Source organism: Heterocephalus glaber, unplaced genomic scaffold (assembly GCF_053883595.1).
Source record: "Heterocephalus glaber isolate CG9 unplaced genomic scaffold, H.glaber_assembly_v1.0 deba00000122, whole genome shotgun sequence".
Lineage (NCBI taxonomy): Eukaryota > Metazoa > Chordata > Mammalia > Rodentia > Bathyergidae > Heterocephalus > Heterocephalus glaber.
The window spans coordinates 78,624,331-78,637,098 of record NW_028258138.1 but is presented as its reverse complement, the minus strand read 5'-3'; the positions used below and the strand labels follow the sequence as shown (position 1 = coordinate 78,637,098).

The 12,768-nt window shown below is 45.9% G+C and overlaps 1 non-coding gene and 2 pseudogenes across 1 annotated transcript; 1 reads left to right on the top strand and 2 right to left on the bottom strand.

Annotated features, from left to right (window-relative positions):
* Positions 1-16: 16 nt before the first annotated feature.
* On the bottom strand, positions 17-554 carry LOC106009717 (PEST proteolytic signal-containing nuclear protein-like; annotated as a pseudogene).
* A 7,916-nt stretch (positions 555-8,470) lies between these two features.
* LOC147830507 (small nucleolar RNA U89) lies at positions 8,471-8,735 on the top strand. Its single transcript, XR_015439415.1, has one exon. It is a non-coding gene; the product is annotated as a small nucleolar RNA U89 (small nucleolar RNA).
* Positions 8,736-11,139: 2,404 nt separating this feature from the next.
* Positions 11,140-11,568, bottom strand: LOC101726300 (coiled-coil domain-containing protein 90B, mitochondrial pseudogene; annotated as a pseudogene).
* Between the last annotated feature and the right edge of the window lie 1,200 nt (positions 11,569-12,768).

Genomic DNA, 12,768 nt, shown 5'->3' with positions numbered 1-12,768 from the left:
CTTCAAAATACATCATTTAATTGTCTTGGTCATGGACCTTTCTAAGATGAGATTTTTATATTTCATTCCCATAGCTTCTGGTTGTCAGAAAACTCATGGTTTCCTTTATTGAAAGAGTTTGGTCTGGCTGATGTTGTTGTATCCCTTCCAATATTCTTCATCCTCATCTTTGCTTCTGAAGGCATTTCCTCTGGTTCACTATCTTTATCTTCATTAAAAGCTGCTGCTACTGAAAGGGTTTTTGGAGCAAGAGTTGGAACAGTTTCTTTAGGCTTACTTGATCCAAGTTTGATAGATATAGCTGATGCTTTCTTTGTTGTCTGACTACCTATGGCAAATCCAAACTTGGAGATCTTTGTAGGCTTTGTTAGGAGGTCTGCAGCTCCTTTTTGAGCTGATTGCTTCTCAGAGCTACAACTGGAACTTTCCCCTCCATTACTGGAAGAAACAGTCCTAGTTTTCACAGGTTTTTCTGCTTCTTCTTCAGGTCCTCCGGTGGCTCCAGCTCATATCAGCTTCTCTGGCTTCTCCTCTCCGGCCTTTCCATCCGCCATTTTTCCGGCTGCAGCCCTTATCTATTTCTTTTATCACCTAAAAACTTTGGGTCAGGCTGGGGATTTAGCTCAGTGGTTCTGCCGCCTGCCTCACAAGCACAAGGTCCCAAGTTTGATTCCTGGTACCAAAAAAACAAAAACAAAAACTTTGGGTCAGATTCTGTTCAGCTGTGTGCATAGGTCCAGAAGGACAGTCTGTCTAAACAGTGCAAAGACATGGTTCATTAGCCCTGCCTTACCTAATTTACCTCATCCCCTTCAGGCCTGGGAACACCAAAGTAGGAATTGCTAAGGCATTTTCAAGACCTGCAGGGACGCTCACTGGACAGTTTTCATGACACCCTGTTCCACACTTCCTGCAGTGGCACCCAAAGCTGCCAGTCATGGCCCTGGCCCTGCAGCCTTCTAGGGTTCCACAACAGATTCTCACAGCTCTGCCAGCCCATGAGCCAGCAGAGGGCACCCTGACAAGAACAGTCATCTGGGCGCCCGGGTGTCCCTCAGAGGACCTGTCCTAACACATGTCAAGCAGCCCTCAGCTCAGCCAGGACTCCAGGGTGCAAACCCCAACCCTGCCTTTGCCCCTCCTGCCGCCACTGGGAAGGAGGTCTTGGTCTTTCCATCCCCGGGTGACCTCAGGGGTTAAGCTCCTCCTCCCCGATGCTGTCTCCTTGACTTGTGTTTTGGGACAGTGGGTGAGCCTGTTGTGCTGGGGAGCCTGCCCCCAACCCCGCCAGGCCTTTTATCCTGAAACTACTGTAATATATTCACAAAACTTCTTGGGTTGTGTTTTGTTTGATTTTAGGGTTTTTTCCCCCAGTATCAGGGATTGAACTCAGGACCTTGTGCTTGTGAGGTAGGTGTGGTGCCACTGAGCTAAATCCCTGGCCCTAGTTTTGATTTTTTTGAAACAGGGTCTTGCTATGTACTTCAGGCTGGCCTTGAACTTGTTAGGTAGCCCAGGCTGGCATCAGACTTCTGATCCTCCTGCCTCAGCCTCCTGAGTGGCAGGGATAATAGACTTATCCAGCCACACCTGGCACAGTTTTGTATTTCTAAATTTCCAGGTTCTGCTGTTGACCCAAGGACTGTAGTTCCTACCTGAGCAAGCTGGCTTTCTGCCCTCCTCTGACTGTGCTTATCTCTGAGCACAGGATGTCTGCAATCTGCAAGTTCCTTTGCAGGTGGGTGGATCTGAGATGGCTGCCAAAGTGACCCACAGATGACTTCTAACTTCATTATGGTCTAATTTCCGTACTGAGACCCCTACCAGCCAGCATGGCCAAAACTCCAAAGCATAAAAGGAATAAACAGATGGTGCTGAGCTCCAAAAAGTCCCCACCTATCCCAGAAGCAGAAGTGTCTGTTCCTTTCCTCTGCAATCCCATCCTCACCCCTCTCTCTCTCTCTACCCTGAGCACATGGAGAAACTGCTCTGTGAGCTGGGCTCCCAGTCTCCTTCTTTTAGCACTGAATAAAGCTTAAGCCATTGACACTCAGATTCAGCTTCATTATTAGGGTCAGGAAAGAACTCCTCTTTTGATCCCCCCAATTGGGGCCAGCTACTCCATTGGTAACAGGACCCTGATTAAATTTGACCAATCGCGGGCAACTTAGTGACTTAATGAGTGTCTTAGTTACTTCTCTCTCCTCGCTGAGACAAAATACCCAACACCCAAAGTTCAAGAGGAAAAGGTTTATTTAGCTCACAGTTTGTAGGGGTTTCAGTCCATAGTTGGCTGGTTCCAAGGCAGGGTGGCATGGCAGAGGAGCATCACAGAGGAGAATCAGTTCATGGCACACAGAAGACAGCAAAACAAGCAAGGGGGAACACAAGCCTTTTTCTGTCCCTTACACTGTATCTAGGCTACCGGGATTAGGGTGGTACCAAACCAATCAGTGTACTGATTTAGTAATCGCACAGCTTTAATCCCAGCATCACACACTGTAGTTTCAGCCACCCCTGAAAAGCCGCCTATGACGGCATGATACTTTGGGGGGACATCTAGACACAAGCTGTAACAACAACACCCTATCTTAAAGTTAAATTGAAGAAAGGGCTGGGGATATACCTTGGTGGGAAGGCCCTGGTTCAATACCCAGAACAAAACAAACATGCTTTTTTTTTTTCGTACTCGGGATCAAACTCAGGTCCTTGTGCTTTCGAGGCAGGCAGCAGAACCACTGAGCTAAATCCCTGGCCTGGGAGCCAGGGATGTAGTGCATTGGTACAGCGCCTGCCTGGCAACCTCAAGGCCCTGAGTTCAATTCTTTCTTCGCTGAAAAACTGCAAATGCCATGGTTCCTTCTATGTCCCCTTAGTAGAAAAATATAAACCAGATCTGAGAAGGAAATAAATTTTTTTTTCCAGGACTTCTTTCCCTGTTCTTTTGCATGTAAGAAGTCATGTATTTCAGGATTTGTACTTGAACTTTTAAACATCTGCAAAATCTGTTGGGGGATATTTTACCATTGGTTTCAGTTGCAAAAGATACCATGTGCTCCGGAAAAAAATACATTGGGCTTTTAAAGAATTCATATTTGGGATAATTTTTTCTAAAGTATAGTGTATTTTCTTTTTCCATTCCCCATTTAGATAGCACTTCAATAACCAGCTCGTGATCTTCTGTTGTTCTTTCTACACCTAGATGAGGCAGGTGCTCAAAAAGCATCCAGCTAGAGGCCGGGCATTTAGCTCAGTGGTTTCACTGCCTGCTGCGCAAGCGCAAGGACCAGAGTTCGATCCCCGGTACCAAAAAAAAAAAAGTGTCCAGCTGTGGCCATCAATGTAATGATTCTTCAGGATCAGCAGCTGACAAACATCTAGGACAGTTATGTCACTGGGTACCTCTAAAGCCCTGCTGGTTTCATCTTCACTGTATACTTTAATCACCTGTTTTTTCCTTGAATTTGCTTTGGGGAAACAGCCCTGCTGACAACACCGACGTAAATGGAGAACAGCATAGATCAGGAAGAGGGTGTGGAATAGATGGCATTTCCAGAACAACAAGATCTTTCTTTTTTCTCCTGTGCGCAGCACCGCAGCGGGGCCCGTCCGGAGCTGGCAGCCCGAGGCCGGCGGCGGGTCGTGGGCGTCGCCCCTCCCCCGGGCAGCGGCTCGCACCTGGTCAGCCACCCTGCCCGCGGCGCTCTGCTCTGCCTATAGCGCAGGGAAGTGGTCATGGTCGCCGGGCGAGGGTCTCGGGCGCCATGGGCAGGCCGGCGAGAGGGGAGAAGGAGCCCGGGCGGCCTAAGCGAGGTGCCAGCTCCGCAGCCCGAGCGCCGCAATACAGGTGCGGTGGCCTCGCCGCCCGCGCTCCCGGCGTCTAATGGGTTATTAACTTACTTGATAAACATTTACAAAGGCCGAGAATTTAGCTCAGTGGCTAAATTGCCTGCCTGGCAAACGCAAGGTCCCGAGTTCAATCCCCGGTACCAAAAAGCATTTACAAGCTCCTGCCTTCGGCGTCCTGCCGTGACTGCTGATATAAACAAGGAAGGAGAAAAGCCCATCTGCAGGGAGTTGGAGAGGACTCTGTCAGGAGCAAGACAGTGTCAGGGGAACGGAGGACGGAGGATGACGACGCGACATTGACCGACATTGACCACCAGGGGGTGCTCCTCAGTATGGGTGATGTGGAGGCAAAAAGGCCTAGGATTTGTTTGTGTGTGTGTGTGTGTGTGTGTGTGTGTGTGTGTGTGTGCATGTGTGTATCTCTTTTGGTCTCTCTACCTCTTCTTATAAAGTCACCACTACTCAATGTAGGAGCTGCATCTTGGTTTTATCTAATCCTAACCACTTCCTAAAGACTTCACTGGTGAACATGTATTGGGTTAGGTTTCCCCCTCTGTACACCTCATGATGGGGGCTGCATGTCAGCACTCAAACCTCTAGGGGACAGACTCAAGCCAGGTCAAATCATGTGTCACCTGGACAGCCGTGTGCTGGCATCTTAGTTCCCAGTGTGGCAGTGCTCAGAGTGGGTTGTGGACACTAAGAGTTGATGCCATGGAGCCCCAGTGAGTCCCACGAGGGGTTGTCACCAAGCGAGCAGGACCAGCTCTCTTGGCCTTTAGTTTCCTACCTCACGGTGCGATTTCTTCCTTGTGGCTGGGTCTCCTTTCTGCTTCTCTCCCTCTCCAGAGGCTGATTAGGTGGGGCTACCCGATCTTCGACTTCTGACCTCCAAAAAATGTGAGCCAAATGAAATTCCTCTCTTTACAAAGGACCTGGCCTCGGGTATTTTGTTACAGCCACAGGAAATGGACCAACACAAGCTCTCACTGGTTCAATCTGGCCATTGGGAGCTTCAAACACCCTGAGCCCCTTTGAATCCCCAAATTAAGGGTTTTGACTGAATTTGCAGCTGACAGAAAGCTGGCATTGTCAATGGTTTCTTCATCAATCAACAGATGTTTCAAGCACATTTGGAGCACTGGGCACCATATGGGGCTGCCAGTCTGCATTGCCCAAGGTTGGGAGTCCATGAGCTTGGCTGTTCAGTCCTGCAGGGAAAGCAGAGGATGGACGCTAAATCTGATAGGCAGATGTGGAAGAAGAGCAGTTTAGGTGCCTTGAGAATGCATGGCTCTTCCAGAATCACATCCAAGGGAAATATGGAGCAGGAGGCTGAGTTTCCCCAGGGTGGCTCCCAGGGTAGCTGCCTCCGTCAGGGAGGAATGAACTCCCTGGCTGGACTGATCTATGTCCTCAAGTTGACACTGCTAAATGGCACCCCAAGAGAGAGTCCCATGCTGCCGATCAAGGATTGTCTGTCTCCTGGATTATGTAGTAACAAGTTCTGCTTTGGTATTTCTGTTGCTAAAATGAATGTTTTAGGCCCATTTGAAGTCCAGGAAATTACTCTTTGTGAACCTCAAGCCTGAAACTTATTTGTTTGGGTTTTTTTTGGTACCGGGGATCAAACTCAGGTCCTTGAGTTTGCAAGGCAGGCAGCAGAACAACTGAGCTAAATCCCCGGCCCCCTGAAACATAAATAATTGGGATAGGAAGAAAAGAGGCAATGGCCCAAAGGAAAGAGCAGAGACCACAGAGCCAGGTAGCCCTGATTGTCCCAGGCTTCTGGGCTATGTGACCTTGAGCAAGGCACCTCTGTTTTCTGAGCCTTGGTTTTCTCATCTATAAAATGGGGACATTGGAGGCCAGGAGCAATGGTACACACCTGTAATCTTAGCACTAAGGGAAGCTGAGGCAGGAGGATCACAGTTTGAGCCCTACCTGGGCAACTTGGTGAGACTCTGTCTCAAAATAAAAAATATATAAGGATAGGGATATAGCTTGGGGGTAGAGAGCCCCCAGGTTCAATCACCAGTCCTGGAAAAAAAGAGGGACATTGACCTCTAGCTCGTTGATTGCTGAGACTAAGGCATTATAAAGACCTAACACAAGGCAGGCAAGAACAAATGTTGTTCCCTTCGTTCTCTCCTGTGGCACAAGATGACAAAAAAGCAAGTTGGACACTAAATACAGTACTGTAGGTTGGGTTTCTTTCCTTTCCTTTTTTTTTTTTTTTTTTAGATTTTTTTGAGACAGAGTCTTGCTCTAATTCAGGTTGGGCTTGAACTCGCTATGTATCCCAGGCTGGCTTTGAACTTGCAGTGATCCTCTTGCCTCAGGCTCCCAAATGCTGGGATCACAGGTGTGAGCCACCACACCCAGCCTAGGTTGGGTTTCTTTTTTTGTTGCTTTGTTTTGGTTTTTTTTGGTACCGGGGATCAAACACGGGACCTCACAATTGTCAGGCTGGCACTGTGCCACTGAGCTAAATCCTTGGCCCTAGGTTGGGTTTCTTGATAGAAATAATGGCTAGGTTAGTTAAAAGGTTGAGATAATTAGGCCTGTTTTATTCTAATAATAAAAGTCATACTGAATTTTAGTCAGTCTGGTGGAAGGAGTTGATGACAAAACATCTTTTCTTCTGGTCACACGCACAGAAATGTTTGGAAATGTTGCCTCCCAACAAGTTCTTTCCAACTCCAGCTGTCTTTCCTTTGCCAGGAGGAGAGCTCACCTCCTTGTCCCTGGGGCCCTGTGCATAGGGCTCGGGCAGATTTGCAGGCCTGGCTCTAGGCGTGAGGGAAGAGGGGAAAGGCTTTCTTCCAAATGCATAAGTGATCTGGATCAGTCACCTTTTGGTCTCTGGGTCAGAACATCTCAGACTCAGAGCTGAAAGCAGAAAAAGTCAATCTTGGTGCACAGTTTAAGTTTTCAGTCTGTGATTGGCTGGCTTCAAGGCAGAACACTGGGGCGGAAGGACAGGAGGCCGAGAGAAAGGGAAGGCTCCGGGAAGAGGGACCTCTTCTCAGGGACAGCCTGGGAATGCCTCCCAGGTGATGCATCAGGTGGATGCCTTCTAAGCGCATCCACCTGATGCGCTCATGGTACCTCCCAGTCTCACCCACTTCCTTCTCCAGGCTGAGCTGGGAGCACCACTGCCGTGGGCCTTGAGCCCTCACTCTCGAGTCTTAGGGGACCCCTCAAGCTTAACCATAGCCACCCCACGGGGGACATGCAGCCTGTTCTCTCCCTGGAACAGCCCTGCTGCAGCCTCCTGTGACAGTGCTGAAGACCTTCCCAGTGCACAGCCTCGAGGGGCAGGAGTGCCTGGGGCTGCAGGTCACTGCCCAGTCACAAGCCACCTGAGAGCCCTGAGCCATGGATGTGTAGGTGCCAAGAGAGGCAGGATGAGGTGCACTTTGCAGGAGAAGCGGCCTGGACAAAGAAACTCTGGAAAAGGTTGTTTCAGTACTGATGAGACCCTCAAGCCCCGGCTGGGAGAATGCAATGCCTCTCTGTAGAATATACCTGTAAGGATTCCTGTAAGAAAGAGGCCTTGCTGAAAACAGAAACGAAGAGGAGAATCGTTAAACTCTCAACTCATGTAAGTGAAATGAATTAGGCAGTTTCAATAAATACTAGAATCGAGTGGTGTTTTATCCCAAGAACCAGAAATTTAAAATACGAAAGCCCTTTTTCTTTTGGTAATAGGAATTGAACCAGGGCCTTTAGACTGAGCTACATCTTTATACCTTTTTAAATATTTATTTATTTATTTATTGGTTTTGTTTGGTTAGATGTGAGCTCTCAGTGATCCTCCTGCCTCAGCCTCCTGAGTGCTATGATTGCAGGTGTGTGCCACCAGGCCAGGCTTAAATATGAAAGTCTTTAAGACAAATATTTGGAAGGCCGGGGATTTAGCTCAGTGGCTGCCTCACCTGCCTTGAAAGCTCAAGGTCCTGAGTTTGATCCCCTGATGAGGGGGCGGGGAGGAAGACAAATATTTGGAAAGTTCAAAGAGGTAAAAGAGTAGTAGAAACCATAGAGCTAAAACAGGATAACGTGAAATGAAGACAGTGGGAGTCAGAACCAAATAAAAATTCTAGAAATGAAAAAATATCATTGAAATAAAATTTCATGGAATTAGTTAAACAGAGATTAAATATAACACACATCAGTGAGTTCAAAGACAAATCTGATTAAATTTTCTAGACTGTAACACGGAGAAGTGTAAACTAGAGGAAGCAGCCAGTGGACAATAGGACCTGAATGAGAAGGTCCCTATGCATGGAATAGGAGCTCTGCAAAGAGAAGGTGAAAGGATTGAGGGTGCGACAGGGTAGATTTTGAATGCCCCCTCCCTCTGCAGAGCCCATGTCAAGGGCTTGGCTCTGCCTACAGCAAGGTGAGGGAGCCTTTTGGAGGTGGGGCCTGGTGGGAGCAAGTTAGTTCATGGGTGGCAGGAAGTTAGGTCATGGGCGGCAGAAGATGACTATGGGCCCCTTTCTGCCTATTTCATTTCCTGCTGCTGCTTCACTGCCTGCCCTTGGCCGGATGTTTGGTGTCACCAAGCCCCAAAGCAATGGGTCGAGTCACCATGGACTGAAACCTTTGAAACCCTGAGCCCAAATAAATGTTTCTCTTTATTAAACTGATTATCTCAGTATTTGTTCACAGTGACAGACAGCTGACAGAGAGAAGAGAAAGCCAAGAGAGTTAACTGTTACAAAGTCCTTGCTGAGAGACCTGGTTAAAAATGTACTCCATGGCCTCACCTTTGTGTCTGCTGCTGCTCCAGCTCCTGAGGCGGCTTCAGGGAGGCCCACAGGTGGGACTGTTGTTGGGAGGGCAGAAGCCTCAGGAGCATGGGCTTGGATCAGACAGCCTGGAGGACTGGAGAGTGGGGAGTGAGAATGGGTGGGGATTGGGGCCCAGTCCTGTGGACCCGTAACCCTGTCCTGCCCACCTTGGAGAAACACTGAACAAGAATCCTGGCTACATCAAGCCCTGTAAGATCTGGGAGATGAAGAACATCCCCAAGACGATTGCCACTTCTCAAAGCCAAATGTGTCTCATAGCTGACAAACTTGTCCTGAGCCTCCAGGATGAGAGTTTCCTGGGGAAGTGACAGAGTCATCTAGGGCAAAAAATGAGCCCATGAAGTGGCTGTTTTTCCTCTGGATTTTGAGGAGCAGCTAGGGGTCCTGTACCATGCAGGTCCTGCACCATGTAATGGTCTCCTCTGCACCTGTTGTCTTGAGCCCTCTTTGATTAGTGAAGACCAAAGACCAACTTTTGGGGGAATGACTTCCCCCTCCCATGTTGCCCAGGAGGTTGGGACAATGTGCAACTTCTCAGTGATTTCCTAGTGTTGTTCCCTCCCTGCAGATGGGAGGAGAAAAACACCATCCCAGGAATTCTCAATAAACTTTTGTTCAAGTGAAAAGAATGTAGAACTTCAGCAAGAAGAAAATTATACCTATATTGCAGGAGTAGCATGCAAGAAGTAGAGAAATTAATAAATATTTGGGAAGCCAGGAATGGTGGCATATGCCTATAATTCCAGCACTCTGGGAAGCTGAAGCAGGAAGATTGCAAGTTTAAACTCAGCTTGGGCAATTTAGTGTCTTAGACTCAAAATAAAAAATAAGAAGGGCTGGGAGTCTAGCTCAGTGCAAAGTCCCTGGGTTTAATCCCCAATGCTGCCATATATATACATATATATGTATATATATTATTCAGAAAATCTAAGGAACTCTGAACTTTAAATAATTGCATTTTGGGGGCAACCCACTTTTCGGGCCCCCTTCTGTCTCTCAGACAGAAGCTATCTTTAACTCAATAATTTTTTCTACTCTTAAAGAAATAAATACATAATTACATTTTAGCTGGGCAGAAGGATCCCACATTTGAGCCTACCCTGGACAACCTTACAGTTCAGCAGGATCCTTTTGCAAAAGCTAAAAATAAATTGTACGAAAAAAAAAGGTGAGGATTTAGTTCAGTGAGAAGACCCTGGATTCAATTCTCTGTACCATAAAAACAAACAAAAAATCCCACTTAACTTATAGTATTAAATATTTATGTTAGAAAAATAAAAAACTTCTTGGGCCAGGGATGTAGCTCAGCAACACAGTGCCTTGCCTAGCAAGCACAAAGCCCTGAGTTTGCATCCTGGTACCAAAAAAACCTTATTTATGAAGCTATTTGATTTTTACAAAAGACACTCCAAAATAGATTTTGTTCTTTTGAGATAGGTTGTCGCTATGCAGTCCCAGCTGGCCTTGAACTCACAGCAATGCTCCTGCTTCAGCCTCCCTAGTGCTGGGATTACAGGCATGGACCACCATACCTGGTCTCAAAAATAGAAATGCGAAAGATAAAAGAATATGCAGCAAGAGAATATTAACTAAAATAATCCTAGTATTGATCTACCATTTCATCTCAATAGATACAGCAAAAATTGCTGGACTCATGAAAAATTGGAAAATCAGCAATCATAATGGGATATTTATATTTATTTTTTATTTATTTTTGTTTTTTTGAGATAGGGTCTCTACTTTTTTTTTTTTTTTTTTTGTACTGGGGATCAAACTCAGGACCTTGCAAGGCAAGTGCGGTGCCACTGAGCTAAATCCTCGGCTGACAGGGTCTCACTATATAAATCAGGTTGACCTCCAACTTGTAGTAACCCTCCTGCCACAGCCTGCTGAGTACTGGGATTACAGACATCCATTTCCATGCCTGGCTCTTAATATATCTTTTTCTTCATTTCAAAAATAAATTAATGAATCAGCACCTATGTTAATCTGTTTTTGTTAGCATAATGTAGAACCCTAAGGTGGTGTATGGCTTGTGTCTAGATGTCCCTGAAAAGCCTTGTGCAGTCATAGGTGGGGCTTTTCAGAGGTGTCTGGATCTAGGATGTATGTTGCTGGGACTGATTCATAGTTGTTTTTTTTTCTTTCAGATAGCAACAAAATTTTATTTATAAAGTTGTTCGAACACAAAAAAATTCTGGTTCCTTTTCTATGAACTATCAAAAGTTAGGGACAGAATGCTCTTTCATCTCAAAAAAATGAGGTTTTGGATGACAGCTTTTCAACATAAAGACAAAATCAAGTTGAAATACATGAAACGCTTTTCTAGTCCATATATACTTGGATAATCTTGTAGTAAGTTTCTTCAGCAACTGACAGTGTTGAAAGAAAATGTCTTGGGGTAGTGTTCTAAGAAGTCACTAGCAAAAAAAAAAAAAAGAAGTCACTAGCAGCAGTGATAGCAGCATTAGTAGTACTTCCAGAATCTGTAAAATCCCAAAGCTATTGTCAAGCACTGAGGCTGCAAGATAACAAATTATCTCAAGTTTGTTAGACTCCATCAGTGTTTTTAAGGAAGCAATTTCAGTGTCAGTTTTATTACTGGTCTCTGAAATAACACTTTCGGTTTGGGTATCCTTTCTGGTAAATTCTGTGGTTGCTTCCATAAGTTGCTTTTCTTGATCTGTAAACATATCTGTTACTCTGCTCCTTTCTAGGTTGATGTCCAGTTTTTTTATCTGCTCTGATTCGGATGGTTTCATGTATCAGTTGTTGTTTAACTTGATCTAATTCAATTTTCATTTTCTCATTCTCTGCTCTCAGATTTGCAAATTCACTTTTTTCTAGGATGACCATATTTTTCCTGATAGAATCCAAATGAGCCATTAGCTGTTGAACTGTTGACCATCTCCTTATAGATAGTATCCAAGCTGACATTAGATGAAGTGGTTAATGCTGATACAATTATTTCCGCTTGTGCTTTGTCAAATCTATGAGTTTCTAAATCCCGAACCAATGCATGGGTATCAAAAGTTAATTTCCTTTGTTCTAAAGGAGTTACGTCCACTGGCCTTCTATCATATCCTTCCTTGCTTGTAGTGGTCAAGAAATCTTCCCAGGGAAGCGGGGTCCTGGAAAACGCTTCCTGGAATGAGGTTCAGTCCAACAGCAGGCTCCCTGGGGAAAGCCAGCGTCTACTCGAGGTGGGTTCAGTGAGGACGGTGATCCATCTCCGAAGATCTTTTACTTATTCTAAGTAGCTCTAGAAAATTGGTAAAATAAGATTTCTGTCTACACTGACAGCAAACAGAGCTTAAATTTACACACTGAATAACTAGGTGTGATGCTAGGATTAATGGTGCTCCACCCTGGGTGTGGATGCTACCTGCTCTAAGGGTGGGTAGCCTGGATAGAATATAAGGGACAGAAAGAGGACTGCTGTTGTCACTTCCTGCTTCTTTGCTACTTTACTGCTTTTCTGACTTCTGGCCACCATGGACTGTTTCTCCTCTCTGATGCCCCTCTGTGATGCCACCCTGCCTTAGAGCCAGCTGACTATGAACTGAAACCTCTACAAACTGTGAACTAAATAAACCTTTCCTTCTTTAACTTTAGGTATTGGCTATTTTGTCTCAGCAACAAGAAAAGAAACTAAGATCACTGGGTACTTTATGAGGGGGTTAGCTTAGCTCATGGTTCCAGAGGCTCAAGGGCATGGTGCCAGCCCCTGCTCAGCTCTTGTGAGGCCATGGCACATCATGTAGGAGCACATGTGTTATGGTGAAGCCACATGGCCAGATAGGAAAACAAAGAGACTGGATAGGGGCATGTATTGCTCATTCATTGATTGATTGACTTTTTGGTACTGAGGCTTGAACCTGGGACCTTCACACTGAACTATACCCCTTTCTCTTTTTTATTTTTGATTTTGAGGCAGGTTCTCACTAAGTCACTAAGTTGTCCTGGCTGGACTTAAACCTGTGATCTTCCTGTCTCAGCCTCCCAGAGTTCTGGTATTACAGTCATGTGCCATCACAGTGGACACATCTTGCTGTTTTATGATAACCCTCTTATGAGAACTAACCAGGGTCCTGCA